Genomic DNA, 19595 nt, shown 5'->3' on the forward strand with positions numbered 1-19595 from the left:
ACCAGACCCTGATAAATCTTCATATGAAGCTGATGGTTATAAGAGCTCTCAGTTTTTTTTTTGGGGGGGGGGTTTCCCTTCTTTCTCTTCTCCACATCTGAAAGATGGCCATATCTGAACAAAGGTAAACTAAAGTGGTGAAAGGTAGGCTGAAGTCCCCTGGAAAACCATTTCATAGATGCCTTACAATCATTTTCTGTCTTGCGAGATAGGAGATCTCTATTGAGCAAACCCAGTAGTAATAGAAATGCCGATAGCAATAATAATAATATGCAAAGCTTCTCAAGTTACTCTTTTTGTTAGTTGGAATCCTGCTCCCAGTGGGCTGTCTTTCATTGATCCATCCATCCCGGCTGCAGCTCCAACACACACATGCTCCCCCATTATACAACTGCTTAAGTTTTGTCACAGTCATTGAATTTTTCAAACTGTAAGGAGCCTTGCAAATCACTTCATCTAAATTTATCCTTTTACAAATGAGGAAACAAACACCCTGAGAGTGACTTGCCTGAGGTCACAGAGCTAGAGATAGAGCTAGGATCAGAACCCAAGTCTCCTAGAGTTACAGTAAACCGATTGATCTGAGAGATCATGGGATGACAGTATTTTTGCTACAGTATCCTAGATTCTTCTGCCACATCTTGAAAAATGTCAAGTTTGAAACTGTGTGGGATAACAGAGTGCTATGTTAGAGATGGCTCAGTGGATAGAACACCAGGTCTGGAGTCAGGAAGACCTGAGCTCAAATCTGACCTCAGATACTAGCTGTGTGACCTTGGGGAGGTCACTTAACCTTGTTTGCCTCAGTGTCCTCATCTGTAAAACAAACTGGAGAAGGAAATGGCAAACCACTCCAGTATGTATCAAGAAACCCTAAACAGGGTCATGGAGAGTCATACATAACTAAAAAATGACTGAAAAATTAGCATTAGAAAGATCTGGGTTTAAATTCCACATCAGATATTTATTTAGATCTGTGACCCTTGAACCTCTTAATAGCTCTGTTAAGTGGAGATTAATAACAGCAGCAGCATTTTCCTCCCATAACTGTTATAAGACTCACATGAGGCAAGGCTTATAAAGATTAATTCTCACTGTTATCTCCTTCATTTGGTCATAGGGTCATAGAACTAGAACAGGAAGTAGCTTTAGAAGCTATCTAATCCAGTTTCCCCCCCATTTCACAGATGGGGAAACTGAGGCCCAAGCTTAAAGGACTTGCCCAAGGTCACACAGGTAGTAAACATCAGAAACAAGTTGTAGTTCTTTTTGTTCTTCGGTGGAGGGATTAGGAACAGTTGGTCCAAATAGCAAAGAGGCAGATTTAGGCTGGATTCTGGCCTTTCTAAGGACCAGAGCTGCCCCAAGATGGAATGGCCTCTTTTGGGAGGGGGTGAATTGTCTCTCGTCCTAGGCCTTCAGGCAAAGACTGGATGGTTCCCACTTACTGAGAATGCTGGGCTGGGCAGCTGCTGAAATCTCCTTGAATTTGGAGATTCTGTCGAAACCTCTGCTGTTGGCACACATCACCAGTGCTAGATTCCCCAACTTCATCTGATTTTGAAGTTTTTGTTGCTTTCTAAGGACAGATTGGAAATCCTTACTCTTCTAGAGTAGTGTCCAATTTGGAAATTTATTGTCAAAAGTTTTCTCCAGTTGGAATTACACGGATCTCTGAGCTTAGAGAGGCTCTTGCTTTGAAGACGGCTGCACAGGTTTTCTTTGGTGTGGAATGACATAGATGTGCTGCCTCAATTCTTATTTGCTTGGGCAGGGGGGGGAAGGGTCAGGGTAAGGTCAATTGAAAATTGACAGGTAAACTGGAAGAAAGAGTAAGCTCTTATCTTTAAGGAATCTTTCTTAAAAGGTTCCTCAACGTTCATGAGGTCCTGGTCATTGTATGAGGCACAACATGCCTTCTTCTTGTCAACAACTAACAGCAACAGTTAGTATTTATATGGCACTTTAAGCAAAGCACTATACTTGATCCTTGCAACAACCCTGTGAGGTAGGTATATTATCATCCCCACTTTACAGATGAGAAAACTGAGGCTGAAAGAGATTAAGTGATTTGCCCAGGATCACATAACTAGTAAGTATCTGAAGCAGGATTTGAAATAATCCTAAAGGATTATTTCTAATTATCCCTTCCCGTATTATGGCACGTGCAGGGGGCATAGGGGGTTGGGGATGGGGCAGCCTCTCTACCCCCAGATGGGTGCAAATAACACACTCCTAATACTGAAGTGAGAAAACACTCCATTTGCCCACTTCCATGATTCTCTGCTTGAACCTGGTTTACATGGGATTGGAGTAGAGAGGATAGTTACCGCAAAGCCTGAAGGCCACTGCAGGGGCTAATGAAGGAAAAAGACTGATTTAAACTTCAACATTTAACATAAGTTAAGGTTCTCAGAGTAAAGTGTTTCCTTTCCTACCTCTGGGAAAATTGAACTTGAAAGGCCTAAAGGGGACACCATACTAATTTATTAAAAAAGAAAGCCCCATTAAAAAAAAAATGGTAGGTGGCTCAGTGGTTAAAGTGCTGGGCCTGCAGTCAGGAGGACCTGAGTTTAAATCTAGCCTTAGACACTTCCCTGGACAAGTCACTTAACCCTATTTACCTCAGTTTCCTCATCTGTAAAATGAGCCGGAGAAGGAAATGGCAAACCACTCCAGTATCTTTGCCAAGAAAGCCCCAAATGGGGTCCACGGAGAATCCACACAGCTGAAACAACTCGACAACAATTAAAGCATTGGGGGAATGTAACTCTGGGCAGAGATTTTAAAATCAAGAAAGAAGGATGGTCAGAGTCAAGGCCAAATGTCTTACAGTTTAGCATACAAAGTTATAAATGAAAGTGTAAACTCTGGGCCAGATTCTGATTCCCCATCATCCAACAGGAATCGTCCTACAGAAAAGTTATTCTTCCTCCATTTTAACTCCCCAAGCCCAGGCCCCATGGTATTCTTAAAGATTAGCTTCTAGAGCTTTGCATGTTATAGCAGGGAGCTTAGGAATAATGAACAAGGAAGCGCTAACACATGTGGGCCCTCCACAAGAGCCAATCATGGCCTGGGGTGACACTGGATTCTTGGAGGTTTTGCCAATGGAGAACCAGTTCTAGCATGTCTTGCCAAGCTGGAAAAGCTTCAAGTAGATTCCCTGGGCCTCCTTCAAAACTCAGCACCAATATCCCTCCTACTCAAAACCTCTCCTGATCTTCTCATTTGCTAGCACCTCCCCTGCTTCCCTGCAATGACCTTGCATTTACTGCCTATGTGGTTTTTCTCTATTTTTACGGGTATATGTTGTTTCCCCCATGAGGGCAGAGACTGCTTCATCTATGCATTTGTATCTCCGTTGTCTATCATAGTAACTGGAACAGAATAAATAAAATAATTGCTTATTGATTGATTGAAGTTTGGGTTCATGCATGCACTGTATATTTTTGGCCTGAGGTATAGCCCAACTAAATTCAGAGAGTCTCGTTACCAGAAGGCTGGCCACCAGGTGATAACATTTTCTGGTCACGGTGACAGTGTGGTAAAGTGGAAAGGCTCATTGTGTAGAGTCAGAAGGTTGTGTTGTTGTTGGATTATTTAAGATGAGTGTGAGTCTCTGTGACCCTATTTAGGGTTTTCTTGGCAGAGATACTGGAGTAGTTTGCCATTTCCTTCTCCCTCATTTTACAGATGAGGAAACTGAGGTAAACAGGGGTAAGTGACTTGCCCAGGGTCACCCGGATATCAAGTATCTGAGGCCAGATTTGAACTCAGGAAGATGAATCTTCCTGACTTCAGGCCCAGCACTTTATCCACTGGGTCACCAGAGTTCAAATTCCATCTCTGTCACTGTATAATCTTGGTATAATCACTTAAACTCTGTGGACCTCAGTTTTGTCCCCTGTGATGATAATAAAAACATCTAGCATTTATACAGCACCACCTTATACATGTCATCTCCCAACTGTCCTGGATGGCAAAGGGAAATGGTATCCTCATTTTACAGAGGAGGAAACTAAGGCTGAGACAGTTTAAGTGACTTGCCCAGGGTCACACCCCCAAGGAAGTGTCTGAGACAAAATCTGAACTAAGTCCAGTGTTCTATTCATCAGGCTGCAAAATTATGAGTCTAGACTAGATGACCTTTGAGGACCCTTTCAGATCCAAATCAATGATCCTACAATTTATGGCATGGAGAAGGACTCCATACCACTGAAATCACAGATCTTTTGAAGCCTGAAGAAGGTCCTCTGATACCATAATCATTACTTTTCAGATCTGTGTTAAGCGAACTTCAATAGTATCTATTATTGACAAACTTGCATCTCTATCTACTGTAGGGTTACAAAGAGCTTTATACACATTATCCCATTTCACCCTTATAAAAACATCATGAAGTAAATAGTGAAAGTATTAACATCTCCATTTTCTATGTGGGTAAACTGAGGGGCTAAGAGGCTATCACATGGCCCAGGTTGCAGAGCTAGTGAGCAGCCTCTGGCACTAGAACCCATTAGATTCAGAGTCAGAAGAGAGGCTTTGCCTATGATCAGGTAGTGTTTCAATCCTTTATTCAACTAGCACTTTTACGTGGCTGTCATTCTGTCAATGAAAATGTGATTGATTTACTTTCTTTTGGGTGTGTTCTTTTTTGTGATTAAAAAAACCCCAAATTCCATAGTGCAGGAGTCTAGATTGCATGATTAATAGTCTATACTAGATATTAAAAATCCAGACAGACTGAAGGCAAAATGCCTTTCACTTGTAGACTCTCTCTTTACCAACCAAAGCTGTTACTTTACTTACTTAGTGACTCGCTCGATTCAGCCTTCTTTGCCAGCCAATGCTTCATTAGGTTAAGGAGTAGTGGAAAAAAACCCTCACAGGACTGATAGTATCAAATTCTCTGAGTGTGTAATCTGTCTGGCACATTTACAACCCTTCCAATCTGCAGAAAGCATTGCTAGACTCAGCTGCTTCAAGTCTACAAGTTTGTGGGGGGGTCAATGGAGAGAGCAGCCTTTGGCTGGTGAGCCGGGTACAGTCATATCTTTTACCTTCACCTTGGCAAAGGTCTTCTAAAGGCCCATGACCCTATGGCACCCTATATTTATGGTCAGAAAATCATATTGGGTGACTAATTTTACTTTCATATTTCATGTTCTGGGCGTTCCACATAATGAAGTCACAAAAGTGATTGTGCTGGGAGGTTTTGTGTCTAAGGTCACACACACAGATGGATGTCTATTGTTCCTTTACACTTTTAATTTTTTTTAAAGGAAGAAAGATCCTTCTTGTCAAACAATTCCAGGGCCTTATCACATTCACAGGCAGGAAATTCTTTGTTACGTCTAACTCCACATCCAGGGTGAGAGTCATGTCACGATAGGATCCTGGATTTAGAGCTGAAAAGGACCTTGGAGGCCACGGAGTGCGGTCCGCTCACTTTTCAGATGAAAAAACTGAAGAAAAACTGAGGAAATGAATTGATTTGGTTTGCTAGAAATTGAACACTGTTTTTTTGATTCCAAGACCAAGGCTCTATCTACTGTGTTATAAGACTTGAATTTGGCTGCTGTTTATTCATCTATAATATGGGTCCACAGCTAACCAAGGGTAGATGGGGTTTTCAATGACATTATTTTTTTTTATAAGGCAGAAGGCAGGCCAATTAGGGTTAAGTGACTTGCCCAAGGTCACACAGCTAGTAAGTATGTCAAGTGTCTAAGGCCAGATTTGAACTCAGGTCCTCTTGACTCCAGGGCCAGTGCTGCCCCTCAATGTCATACTTGATTGAGATTTTCACTGGTTTCAATACCTTCATCCTTACCTTACAGGGTTACTGTGAGAAAAATATTTTTAAACTGCAAAGCACTATATAAATGTGAATTCTCATTAGCCCCAACTATTCAATGACTATTTAAATCAAGCATGACTATTCTTCTTTTAAAAGGCCTTCACAGATACTACAGAACTCTCTTGTAGACTAATCTCAGGGTTAGTTTTTTCTTTTTTAACTTTTCCTTACAAGTTTACAGATTCTATTAGAAACTTACTTTGAATTGTTCTCCTCTCTACGTCCCCCAAATTCTTTGTTTTCTATTAAATTCTGGAATGCCTTGAGGGATTAAAAAAAAAACCCAACATACCAAACCTGTGATTTGAGAGCATCCACTGAGGAACTTCTACCAATGCAGACTGGCACCTGCTCTGCAGATTACAACCTTAGAGAGGTGCCAGTGGCACAGAGGGGTTGAGTAGGGATTGAGACCCAGTGTCACATAGCTAATATGCTTCAGAGGCAGCATTTGAACCCAGGCCTTCCTGTCTCTGAAGGTAACATTCTATCCACTAACCCATACTACATCTTCAAAGGAACAGAACACTCAATAAATCAATAAATCTATTTAATGTCTTCTAAGTGCAGGGCATTGTACTAAATGCAAGAAATTAAAAAACAAACAAACAACAAAAGCTAAGAGACACAAGTCCTGAATTCCAGGCACTTACAATCTTGTTGTTGTCCTGCTGTGGAGGTAAGCCTGTCCTTTATGTGATTCAGAATGTAAAAACAATATTAGCTTGCCCTTAAACGTGGCTCTTTAAGGTTATACATGCTATCTCCTTTGATTCTCAGAGTACTCTAGTGAGGTAGATGTCATTTTTATACCCATTTTACAGGTCAGGAAACCGAGGCTGAGAAAGGTTAAGGGGCTTGTCCCGTGCTACACAGTGTCTAAGGCAGGTTTCAGACTCAGGTCTTTCTGAATCCAAGTCACATATTCTTTCTACTACAAAAGTAATTAGCTTGGTTGAGGGAGAGATCATTGGTTGCTAGAGCATTTGAGGGAAGGGTTCTTCAGAAGAGGGACTTGAACTAGACCTTGAAGGATAGGAAAAGCTCCAGGTTATTGTTGGGGTCAGCATAATCTCATGGGAAGATGACTTCTTGGTTCCTACATGACACTTTACTGCTCCAGGGGTGGAGAACCTGCGGCCTCGAGGCTTACGTGTGGCCTTCTAGGTCCTTGGGTGTGCCTTTTGACAGAGTCCAAGTTTTACAGGACAAATCCTCTTACTAAGGGGATTTGTTCCTTGAAGTTTAGATTCAGTCAAAGGGTTGCACTTGAAGACCTAGAGGGCCACCTGTGGCCTTGAGGTCGAAGGGCTCCCCACCTCTTGTTAGACATACTAGCAGATAGTTTACTAGCCTTTAATTTGGTTAATGTCTCTGACCCTGAGTATTCCTAGATATATTTATCTTCTTGTTCCATATACTCTGCCTGTAGCCAAATGAGTTCTGTACTCTCCACCTTAAGAAATGTTTATTGAATCGAACCAAATTAATTTCAGAGAAGGGAAAATGTCTTTGTATACCTCCTAGTGTCCTCAATAAATGTTTGTTGCATCAAATAGAATTTATCCAAGATAAGGGCTGCTTTATGTAGTCTGAGTTAGACTTCTAGGCTCTGCCTAGACAAAATCATAAGTAGAGTGGAGCCACTGGGGCTTTGCTCCATGGTGAAGAAGTAAGACGGTCCTGAGGTCATGCTTTCTCCCCTGTTCACCTGATTCCCACCACTGGCAATAATGGCCCTTTTTTGGGGGGGTACTCTCCCTCCTCTGTTCTACTAACCTTGGCTTCCTTTCCACCTTCTGCAGGAAGCTTCCCCAAACTCCTCTTAAGTCCTGTGTTTTCCCTTTGTTAATCATTTCTTATTTATCCTGTATATAGCTGGCTTTGTATATATTTGTTTGCAAGATGTCTCCCCCATTAGATTGTAAGCTCCTTGAGGGCCAGGGACTGTTTTTTGCCTCTTTTTGTATCTTCAGTGCTGTTGAAATTGTAGATTTCATTTGCTCTCTATTGGTTTTGCCAGTAGGACTGCTACTGCTTTTCAGTCTCTGGTAGTCATGAATTCTGTTCAGATCAACTAATGTCCATTTGATTAAATTTAATGCTCATGCATTAGGTACTTACTATTTGTGAAACACAGTGCTGAGCACTGAGGAATAAAGACAAAAAGGAACTGTCCTTCCCCTCAGGAAGCTTAAACTCTAAAGGGGGAAGGAGGAGATAAGATATATTCAGCCAGATGGTAGACTAGATAGAGCACTGGAAGACTTGAGTTCAAATGTAACCTCAGATACTAGCTGTATGACCCTGGTCAAATCACTTAATCTCTGTTTACCTCAGGTTCCTTATCTCTAAAATGGGGATAATAATAGTACTGCTTCCTAATTGTGAGGATAAAATGAGATATTTTTAAGGCACTTTTCAAACCTTGAAGTATTATACATAGCTAGGTATTATTATTATTAAATAAGTTTGACAAAGACTGTAATAAACACAAAGGAGAGGTTCAGACAAAGAGCTATGAGAAATTTGAAGGGTGGGTTAGGGGGAAGAAAACTACTGCCTATGAGGATGTGAGGCTTCATCTACAGGTAGCATCTGACCCAGTCCTTGATAGAAGAAAAGACATGTGAAGGGAATCCCTGAATGGAATAGAGGGTGGCATATGGAAGAGAGTAGGAAAAGATGAAGAAATGAGTGGCCCCATTTGGCCGCACCACAACATGGGAATAGGTGAATTGGAGTTGCATGAAGTCGAGCTGCAAAGGTGGATGGACTTGAACACCAGGCTAAAGACCTTGCATTTTGTACTCTAAGTAGTAATGCAGTGCTATATATACTTTTGAAGGTAATGGATTGGGTTTCTTTTGGAGAGGCACTTTGATATTGTGCCTTTTTCTTGGTGCTTGTAGAGATAAAGGATTGACAAATGTGTAACCAAGAAGAAAACTACAGAATTAAGTGTTATTTTGTATCAATAGCACTTCACTGTTTAATCATGCCCAGTTTATAGTCCACTAAGACCACCAGAACTTTTCTTCTCAAACATTTGTAAAGAGAGTCATCCTTGGATTTATATACATAGTTTATTGTTCCTTCCTGAGCACTTTATACTGTACTCATATCTATTCATTTTCATTTTGTTAATTAAAGGTCATGTCATCAACTTGACAAGAATGGTTTGAAGTTTGTAGCTTTTCAGGTTTATATGTTTCAACTAGTGTCATCCATGAGTTTTTATTAATATATGCTTTTGAACATTATTGAATATTGAACAATATTGAATATTAAGCTGTAATAATTGGCTCTGAGCCAATGGCTTTGGAGTAATCCTTAGAATATAATGTTATGATTGTATTCTCTCTTGTTGATCACTGAACATTTTAGTGAGGTTCCTCAACCAATTCTAAATAAATATGTGTAGTCAAACTTGGATATTCCAACTTTTTGATAAGGATACCACCGAGGACAATCAAAGGCTTAATTGAAGTCAACATACAGTCATCTGTATGGGGGGTATGATGAGCTCCCATCTGATAGAGTTTAGGGTGACCCAGCTCATGAAGGAGACAACCAACCAGAGTGGTCTGGATGGAGATGGATTCCCTTGTCCAGATTGCTGAAGGTGGCTGAGTCTCTTGATCAGACTTGTTCTCAGAAGGAAGAGCTGAAGACTCCTAGCCTACCTCTTCATTAAATGTCCACCAACTGGGTTTGATTTTAAGTTGACAAGGGAATTCCCTTTCAAAGATTATTTGCTGCTATTTTTCTTTCATTTTTGAAGAAGACCATGACATCAGGGAGGAGATGCCATGACATGTAAGTGAATTGGATTTAAGTGAGGGAGGGCTGTGCAAAGTCATCAGCCCCACTTTCACCTCTGGAGCCATCTGAGTCCAGTGACCAGATATAGATCAGGACAGCTGGAGGTGGCCCCGGATGCAGTGGAGGACCTTGGTCTTTTCAAGCTAAGGTCTTTAACAAGATTATTTAAAGCTTTCAGAATCTCCATGTCTTTTGTCTTTGGTTAACAAGAGAAACCACTGACCATTAATTTATTGATTATTAGCTAGTATAATTAATAAATTGATTGCTAATGACCTAGAAACTCTGTGTCTTGGGATTTTTCATTCATCACACCAGGTACCAAGTTTGGCACCTTCTCTGCAATGTACAAATCTTAAAAAGTTACCTTGATCACCTACCAGGTTAAGTAAAGGGTTAACTGATTTATCCAGGGTCCTATAGCCAGCATGTGTCAGTGATGGGACTTAAGATCAAATCTTCTGGCTCTCTATCCATTATGCTATGTTTCTTCTTGGTCATCTATATACACACTAAAATTCAGATACAACTCTACCTCCCAGGAAAATATTATTATTTGAACAAATAAATAAAGATGTTTATTAAATCAGAGCAGAGACAAGAGATGTTTAAGAGGAAGAATGGACTGAGAAGTCCTAATTTATGTAATGTTCAAACTACTGCTATAGCTCTATAGAACTCGGTAATTCTTGTTAGGGATGTGGGCTGTGTATTGCAGAAGAGGTTGGGCATGGAGTTTCTTAAATAGCGTTTAACATGTTTGAAAAGCAAACATTAAATAGATAATTCATAATAATAAACACTGAATCAAATCTTTCCATTGTATAAACCATGACCTGGGAGTAAGTAAGCTCTTTGGAAGCTATGTTAACTCTTTCAAGTCACAACATGATTATTTAGGCAATAAATGTCCAGATTAATTAAAATTGGTACCTTTGAACTGTCCTCTGGTCAGTTTCCAGCTGCAGTATCAATTCATATTTATCACCAAGGGACAGTGCAGTGGTAAAGTAAGCCTTGGATATGCAATCGCCTGGTCAACATCTAACCAAGGACAGATGGGAATTTCAATGACATATGCTGAATGACCTTGATTGAGCCTGTCTCTGGTTTCAATCCAGACTGCCTGGGCTATCTCCTCAGAGCTACTTAAAATCAGCAATAAATTAGATGATAGTCTAGGTTTCTTAATGCAAGATCAATCAATCAACAAACATTTATTAAGCAACTTCTATGTGCCAGGCACTGTGCTAAATGCTGGGGATGTAAAAAGGAGCAAAGGATAGTCCCTTTCCTCAAGGAGCTCACAATCTGATGGACAATTCTCAATCCGAATGTATATATGGAATGAACTATGCAGTCTTTATTCACTGTTCATGGCCATTCCTCTGCATTAGGAATAAAGAGCCATTGCTAGGCAGCTAGGTGGCTCAGTGGATAGAATGCCAGGCCTAGAGTCAGGAAGATCTGGATTCAAATTCAGTCTCAGACACTTACTAGCTGTGTGACCCTGGGCAAGTCACTTAACCCTGTTTGCCTCAGTTTCCACATCTATAAGGTGAACTAGAGAGGAAAATAGCAAACCACCCCAGTATCTTTGCCAAGAAAATCTCAAGTGGGGTCATGAAAAGTAGGACAGGACTGAACAACATCAAATTGGAAGTTAGCTTTCTGCCTGTTGAGCGGAAGATGCAAATTTAAGAAACTGTCAGACCAACAGTTTCATGGCAAATGTGCCAAAGAAAACTTGAATGAGCTGAAATTACCCTCCTGGCCTGTGATTACAAACATGAAAAACACCAGCATTGCCAGCTGCTGCTACTGCTGCTGCTGCTACTGCTTTCAGCAGTGGTTTTTGGTTTTTTGAGACCAGGGTCCACTGATGTCAATTATTTTATGTGAGCCCTGGCCATTAACCCGGTAACAACACGTGAAATAGCACGTGAACTTATCATGTAAAGGACTCATTCTTTTTTTTTAATTTTAAAATCTTGACAAGATGAACTCTTAAGAGACCTGAAACCCTTGACAACGTCATAAATCTTTGTAGCAGAATATCAACAGGACCTTAGTAGTAGGGTTGTGGTTACTAATTGCTGCTTTAAAATAGCATTGTAAAAGAGTATGCATTGAATGTACAAAGCACAATACAGTGATTCCTTCTCTGGAGGACAGTCAGTTTGTGGCCTTGAGATTTCTAGCACCTTATTTTGACTAAGAGTTTTCTGTGGTTGATTTACAGAGAAGACCTTGTAGCTTATGGAGATGGGGAGCTGTGGTGCTGGTACATGAGTATGAGCTCAGAGCTCCCAGGCACTCATTCAACACCTCTCATTCTGTACTCCATGATATAGCCACAAAACTCTAGCTCCCAAGCACATCCTTTTTTCCCCTCCGTTTTTACAAAGTCCCCCAAATACATCACTGTGAGGGAGCTTCCAGCCTACACACATTCTCCCTGCTTGATACCAACTCCCCAAACATGCAGCCACAGAATCCCAAGTTCCACATTCACTCATTTGTTCACCACAACCAAAGCATCTTTTAATCCTGTTTCATTCAGTGCACCCAGGCCAGCCAAGCACTTCCTATAAACACCAAGTGTCTGACTGTTTCCTAACATTTCCAAAACCTCTGCATGGAACTGAAGTCAATCAATCACTTGCTCCTTTTTGCAACAGCCCTAGAAGATGTGGGAGGGGGACCTTCCTGCCCAAAGGGAACCACCTTTATCTGCCTTTCCTTCTCAGCTCCATAGACCCATGCTCCCGATGTCACATCATCCAAAATAGCAAATAAGAAAAGTATAAAGAAATATGGGAAAGTGCATGTGAAATTAGGCAAAGCAAAGAAAGCAGAATTAGTACAAGATATAAATTGGTAAGCAGTATCAATGTAACTTTATTTGTTCATTCATACATTAAAAATTGATTAGAAGGGGACAGTAAGTTTTTTGTTGTTAAACATATGTAAAATACGTATTTCTAGTTTCAATAAAAATTACATTGTTATATGCTTTTGTTTGTTTCCTTGATTTTTTTTATTTGTTAAGAGAAAGTTTACAATAAAAATTTGAAAATAAGCTTCCAGTTGCTGTGCTTATACAGCACTAAAATAGGGAGGTGAATATACTCATTTCAAGTAGCAGAAGTGGGAGCCACTGTGGGAGTGATGTCTTGGTCAGTTGGGCTAATTGGTGGGAAATTAAAATTGTTCAGGACCTAGAAAATGAAAAAAATCACTAATCTACTAGAGACAAATACTTTACTTATCAAACAGCTTCAGCTGCTTCGTAGGCATGTAAGGTCAGAGAAGAAAGGCTCCAATGCTCCTGAAGTCTCTAGTACTTTAGATTAGGCTGGCTTCTAAAGTATTACAAACAAAGCTGAGTGTTGGGATATTGCTATAATTCAGTGACCAAGATGGATTCTTTGTCTGAGTGAGCAACCCAGAGTGTGGGAACTTCCTGTACCAATAAAGATGAAAACTCATCTAAGATTTAGCTGATAATTCCTATGAGGCACATAGAAATCAAATGACTTGACCAGGGTCACATAGCTAGTAAGTGTCCAAGGCATTTTTTGAACCCAAATCTTCTTGATTCCAATGCTTAAACACTATCTACTATGCTACATTGCCTTTATCAAATACATTTGCTATGTAATTAATATATGTTTACAATTTTAGGGTTTGGAGGGATTTTAGTGGCTAGGAATTCTGGATCAATTTTACTCTGTCCCACACCCTCTTTTTCTACTATTCCTAGAGATTCTCCATAGTCAACTCTGGTCAGTATATTTTTCTCCCTGAAATGAACATGACTGACTATGGATTTTTATTTTCCCATGTGTCCTGTGACCAGAGGGGAAGCAATGTGGGTGTAGTGGAGAGAGGACTAGTCCTGGTATCAGGTGACTGGGCAGGCTCAGTGAATAGTATGCTGGGTTTGGAATGAGAAAGACTTCAGTTGAAATCTGACATTGGACACTTACTAGCTATGTGACCCTGGGCAGGTCACTTAACTTCAGTTTGCTCATCTGTAAAATGGGGATGATGATAATAATAGAACCTACTTCCCAAGGGATCTATGACATATAAAAAGTTTGAGAGACTAGTTTCTGAGTAATTAATCATTTTATTAATCATGCTAGCAGACAATTAATAAAAACATGGAACCCACTCAACACTTACATGACCTTGGAAGAATGGGTGTTCCTGAGGGTGGAAATCAACTCTGATTGGTTAACAGTTAGTGAGAACCCCCAATTAATAAATGGTCAAAGGATATGAACAGGCAGTTTTCAAATGAAGAAATCAAAGCTATCTATGGTCATATAAAAATGCTCTAAATCACTATTGACTAGAGAAATGCAAATTAAAACAACTCCGAGGTACCACCTCACGCCTATACAATTGGTTAATGTGACAAAAGAGGAAAATGATAAATATTGGAAAAGATATGGGAAAATTGGAACACTAATGTATTGTTGGTGGAGTTGTGAACTGAACCAACCATTCTGGAGAGCAATCGGGAACTATGCCCAAAGGGCGTAAAACTTTGCATACCCTTTGATCCAGCAATACCGCTACTAGGTCTGTATCCCAAAGAGATTATAAAAAATGGAAAAGGATCCACGTGTACAAAAGTATTTATAGCAGCTCTTTTTGTGGTGGCAAAGAATTGGAGTTTGAGAGGATGCCCATCAACTGGGGAATGACTGAACAAGTTGTGGTGTATGAATGTAATGGATTACTATTGTGCTATAAGAAATGATGAACAGGCAGACTTCAGAAAAAACTTGGAGTGACTTACATAGACTGATGCTGAGTGAAGTAAGCAGAACCAGGGGAACATTGTACGCAGTAACAGTAACATTGTATTTTGATCAACTTTGATAAACTTAGCTGTTCTCGGAAATCCAATGATCTAAGACAATTCATGACGGAAAATGCCATCCATATCCAGAGAAAGAACTCTGGAGTCTGAATGTAGATGGAAGCAGACTATTTTATCTCTCTTTTTTTCCTTTCTTGTGGTTTGTCCCTTTTGTTCTGATTCTTCTTTCACAACATGACTAATGTGGAAATATGTTTAATATGATTGTACATGTTTAGCTATATCAGATTGCTTGCCATCTTGGGGAGGGAGGATGGGAGAGAGGGAGATAAAATTTGGAACTCAAAATCTTATAAAAGTGAATGTTGAAAACTACATTTACATGTAATTGGAAAAATAAAGTAGTATTTGGTGGGGAAAAACCCAATTAATCAGAAGAATGAATATTCTATGAGAGGTGGACCCATTCTAATGAGGGGCTGGGGGATGCAACTTTGATCACTCTTGGTCCCAGACCGCCCTCAGCCTTAGGACATCTAGACAAAGGACCTATCCCTACCCAAACCTTAGTAGTACAATATGGGCTGGATTTCACCTTAGATTAATTCTTTGTAAGGTTCTCTGGCTGGGTATGGTCTCCCACCCAGGATCAAAAGGCATGTACCCTGGGGATTTGGGCAGTCTCATCCATTAACTATGTCTTTCGGCTCAAGATAATTCAATAATTGATTATTAATACAAGAGAGAAATAATCACTTCTTTCTATCAGATGAGATAATGTAATGCCTAGCACAGCGCCTGGCATATAGTAAGTGCTATATAAATGTTACCTTTTATTGTTATTTTAAAACAGAAAACCTGAATCCAAGTCTGGACTCTGTTATGTGTGACCTCAGGCAAGCCAGGTCCCTTCTCTGGGACTGGGTAAAATGAAGAAAGGCCTAGATAATTGATGTAAAAAGTTCCTTCCAGTTCTAATATTCCAGGATTCTGAAAATACTGGTTTTAGGCCCAAAGAAAGAATAATGGCCATTCTAATCCACAAAGTGAGAGCTCTATTGGCTCTTGACAAATGGATGTCCACTTTTGATCAGTTTGTGTCCTCCCAAAGCACTGGGGCATCCTGGGTCTCTCCCTCAGGATCTCCCTGAAGAAAAGGGGCCCTGCATGTTTCCTGAGGCTATGCTTGGGAATAATATTAAAAATAAACAAATACTCCCTCCTTGAGATACTCAGGCCACAATCCCTTAATGCTGGAGTTGTAGCCTTGAGGCTGTTCCCTAAAGTTGTGTCAGCTTAAACAAAACAGCTAAAACTCCACAGTATTCATTACCCTTAGATTACAAAATAGTAAGTAGTTATTAACTGTTATTAAGAGGAGCTATAATTACGGCACTATCAGATGCAGAGTATGTGGTCTCCTTTTTTTTTTTTTTGTAAATGTGCAAGAGATTCCAACCTATTTTCACACTGCTCTAATTAGAAAAGGGGCTATTAATCTCCAGCCCCCCGGCTTTTCCTATCCACCTAGGAATAATAGGTTCCCTTATCCACCCAAACTAAACAGAGAGACCCTGCCAGGACAGACTTCCCTTCCAAAGACCCAGTTGACAATGACTTCCTTCCCTGGGAGGCCTTGGACTGTCTTGGTGGCATTTGGCCTTGTAAATTACTGGTGACATAGGGGTAGCTTGGAAAGCAAGGAAAGATTTGCCTCCTAGGGATCCTAAAATGTTAGAGCTAGACCTGGAAGTGACATCAAAGGCCGTTTAGTCTAGCCTCTTCATTTGACAGACGAAAAAACTGAGAGAAGAGAAGTGATTTTCACAAAGTCACACAAGGCTATACAATTAAGCTGGGATTTGAACTCAGGTCCTTAGATTCCAAACTCAATATGCTTTCTGTTACTGGCTGCATTCTGGATTTTTCTATCACTCCTCCAGGCTGAGTACCTTCTCCCCCTTCCTCTCTCCCCTCTGTTGTTCAGTCATTTTCAGTTTTGTTGGCCTCTTCCTGACCCCATTTGGAGGTTTCTTGGCAAAGATACTGGAGTGGCTTGTCATTTCCTTCTTCAGCTCAGGGTCACACAGCTAGTAAGTATCTGAGGGTGGATTTGAACTCAGGAAGATGAGTATTCCTGACTCCACAGCTGGTACTCTACCCACTGCACCACCTAGCTTCCCACTCCAGCCCCTGCCTTTTCAGCTTCTATTTATGTGTTACCTTTCCTCATTAGACTATAAGCTCCTAGAGGACAGGTAGTGTCATTGTTTTTACTTGTATTTGTATTCTAATGCTAGGTGGCTGACTATACAGGCGATGCTCACAATAACTTCTTCAAGTGAATAGTGCAAACATCATAATCCCAGTTTTAGACACTGGGGATCACAGAGGTTATGTGACTTGCCCACAGTCACACAGGTAGTGAGAGAGGAAAGACTTGAACTCCAAGCCTAGCATTCTTTCCATTGCATCCGATGGCTTTAGTGATGCTTGGAAACATAGAATGGTAGATTTTTAGAGCAAGAAAGTTCCTTAGAAATCACCTAGTCTTACTCTGTCATTTTACAGATGGGGAAACCAAAGCCCAGGTAGGAAGCCTCAGTTTACCCTTGGAGTATTTGGTAAATCCTGGCTATCATATTTTAGGAAAAAACATCAAGTATCTAAACAAACACAAAGAGTATAATTAAAGGTCTCAAGATCATGCCATGTGAAGGTCATTTGAAGGAACTGGGAATGTTTAGGCTATGAAGAGAATTAGGAGGAAGGTCGCAGCTGTCATCCAATATTTGTTTTTAATCAGAGTTTTTAAAAAGTTTATTAAATTTCATTACCTATTCTGCTGTAAGGTTGAAGCCTCATCTGTATAAAAAAGCTTCAGTCAAGCAGTTTATTAAAAAAAATTAAGTTGGTATTGTACTGCATATGACACCAGCCAGTTAAACCAATCTCAGTAAATTATTCCCATGGACAGAAAACCAAATGTATTTCAAACAATACTGGTAATGGATGAAGTTGACCATTGCATTACTGATTTAAGGCTTTTTACAGATAAAATTCTAGCTCTGAAGTACGTGGTCTTAAAATTCATTTTTACCACACATGATGCAATGAATTCAGAACTAGACAGACACTAACTTGAAATTACAAGAAAGAAATTGTGCAAAAGGGGCAAATACTAACAAGCATTTTTGTCCAGTCATTTCTGAGTAGTTAAGATTTTTTTCCATGCCACGGTGTTGTTTCAGACGTGTTAAAGTTGCTAACCTTCCATATACCACTAATTTAGGACGAAACTATACTGGGCCGTATTCTTATGCTAATTTATTTGGGGATCCAGCGTTCAATCCTCAATAGAGTTTACTTATCTCTCATTCGCATCCTCACTCATCAGCTCATCAGGTTCTGATGGGTTGCTCAGAGTCATCTCGATCAGTCAACCATGTTCATAACAAGATTTTTTTACAAGTCCTGGGTCTTCTGCAAGAGCTACATTAATCTCGGTTACTTCTCTTGGTGGAGAATGGAGTTCACTGGCAGCTTTCACACTTTCCAAAGCTCCAAATTCATCGTTTGTTCAACTTTGTTCCAACTTCTGGAAGACTACAGTAAGCCACATCTCCCAATGCTTCCTGTGCAAAATTGCTGGTTCTCACCGTTCCAGTTGCATTTTCAGCTGATACCCATTCATGCTCTTCTGTGAATTTTCGAACGGCGAGTCGCAGGGCGCTGGTACGGAGGCCCCAGCCCTGGCCGCTGCCCACAGAGACGAGGCCGCGACGCGCGGGCTCCTGGCCGCTTGCAGCGCCATCTTCTCCGGGAGCGGGGCTTGTCATCCAATATTCGAAAGCATCTCTTGTCGAAGATTTGTTCTGCCTGTCTCCAGAATGCAGAACAGGGAGCAATGGGTAGAAGGCAGAGGCAGATGCAGGTTTGATGTAAGGAGGAACCTCCTAATAATTACAGTAATTTCCCAGTAAAATGGACAGTTTCTTGTAGCCTTTGAGATCTTTGAGGGGAAGTTGGAGGACTACTTGGAGGATGTGTTATAGAGAGGATTCGTTTTTAGGTCTGCATTAGACTAGATGGCTTCTAAGGTATCTTTATTTAGATAGTTCAGTTGTTCTCATCCACACTGGACTCTTCGTGACCCCGTTTGGGGTTTTCTTGGCAGAGATACTGAAGGGGTTTGCCATTTCCTTCTCCAGCTCATTTTACAGATGAGGAAACTGAGGCAAAACAAGATTAAGTAGCTTGCCCAGGGTCACAAAGATAATAAGTGTGTGAGGCTGGATTTGAACTCAGCAAGATGAGTCTTCCTGACTGCAGGAACAGCCTGCTACCACTGAGCCACCTAAATGCCCGTGTTTAGATAGGTACCTATGCCTCTGTCCCAATGCAATGTAAACTCTTATGGACAGGTGCTGTTTTGGTCCTGTTTTCCCAGTACCTATTCTCTCATCATGTCTCAGCCTTTCAAGGCACACGTACATATATGAATGTGTATTGTATATGATAATTCATTAATTGAATAATAATTTGGTAAATTCTTTCTATATACAAGGAACTATACTACAAATGACAACATATCATATAGCACTACAGGCTGCAAAAATTTAGCACCTACTAAATGTCCATAAAGATGCAGTCAGGTAGCTAGCAGCTCATTCTTTGTCATAAATTAACACGACCAATCCCTGTACTACAAATATAGTCAGTCAACAAGTATTCCTATGTGCCAGGCACTGGGGAGTTCTGTTGTTCAGTTGTTTTAGTTGTATCTGACTCTATGATGCCATTTGTGGGTTTCTTGGCAAAGATACTGGAGTAGTTTGCCATTTACTTCTCCAACTCATTTTATGGATGGGGAAACCAAGGGAAAGAAGTTAAGTGGATTGCCCGGGGTCACACAGCTCACTGGGGAAGCCAAAAAGGCAGTTCATGAAAAATAGTGAGTCTCTAATGAATGATTCTAGCTAGCATGTCGTTTTGCTAAGGTTAGGTGATAAATATTTATTGTTATTACATGTTGTTTCCATTTGAAGCTTTCTTGCACAAAGAGATCAA

At 40.5% G+C, this 19595-nt stretch overlaps 1 protein-coding gene and 1 pseudogene across 1 annotated transcript in view; both read right to left on the bottom strand.

Moving 5' to 3' along the window:
• NEDD9 (neural precursor cell expressed, developmentally down-regulated 9) overlaps positions 1–19595 on the bottom strand; it is a 234412-nt gene that overhangs the window by 92484 nt on the left and 122333 nt on the right. The window lies entirely within an intron of this gene.
• On the bottom strand, positions 17872–18339 carry LOC118833846 (annotated as a pseudogene).

The sequence above is a fragment of the Trichosurus vulpecula genome, chromosome 1 (assembly GCF_011100635.1).
Source record: "Trichosurus vulpecula isolate mTriVul1 chromosome 1, mTriVul1.pri, whole genome shotgun sequence".
NCBI classification, from domain to species: Eukaryota; Metazoa; Chordata; class Mammalia; order Diprotodontia; family Phalangeridae; genus Trichosurus; species Trichosurus vulpecula.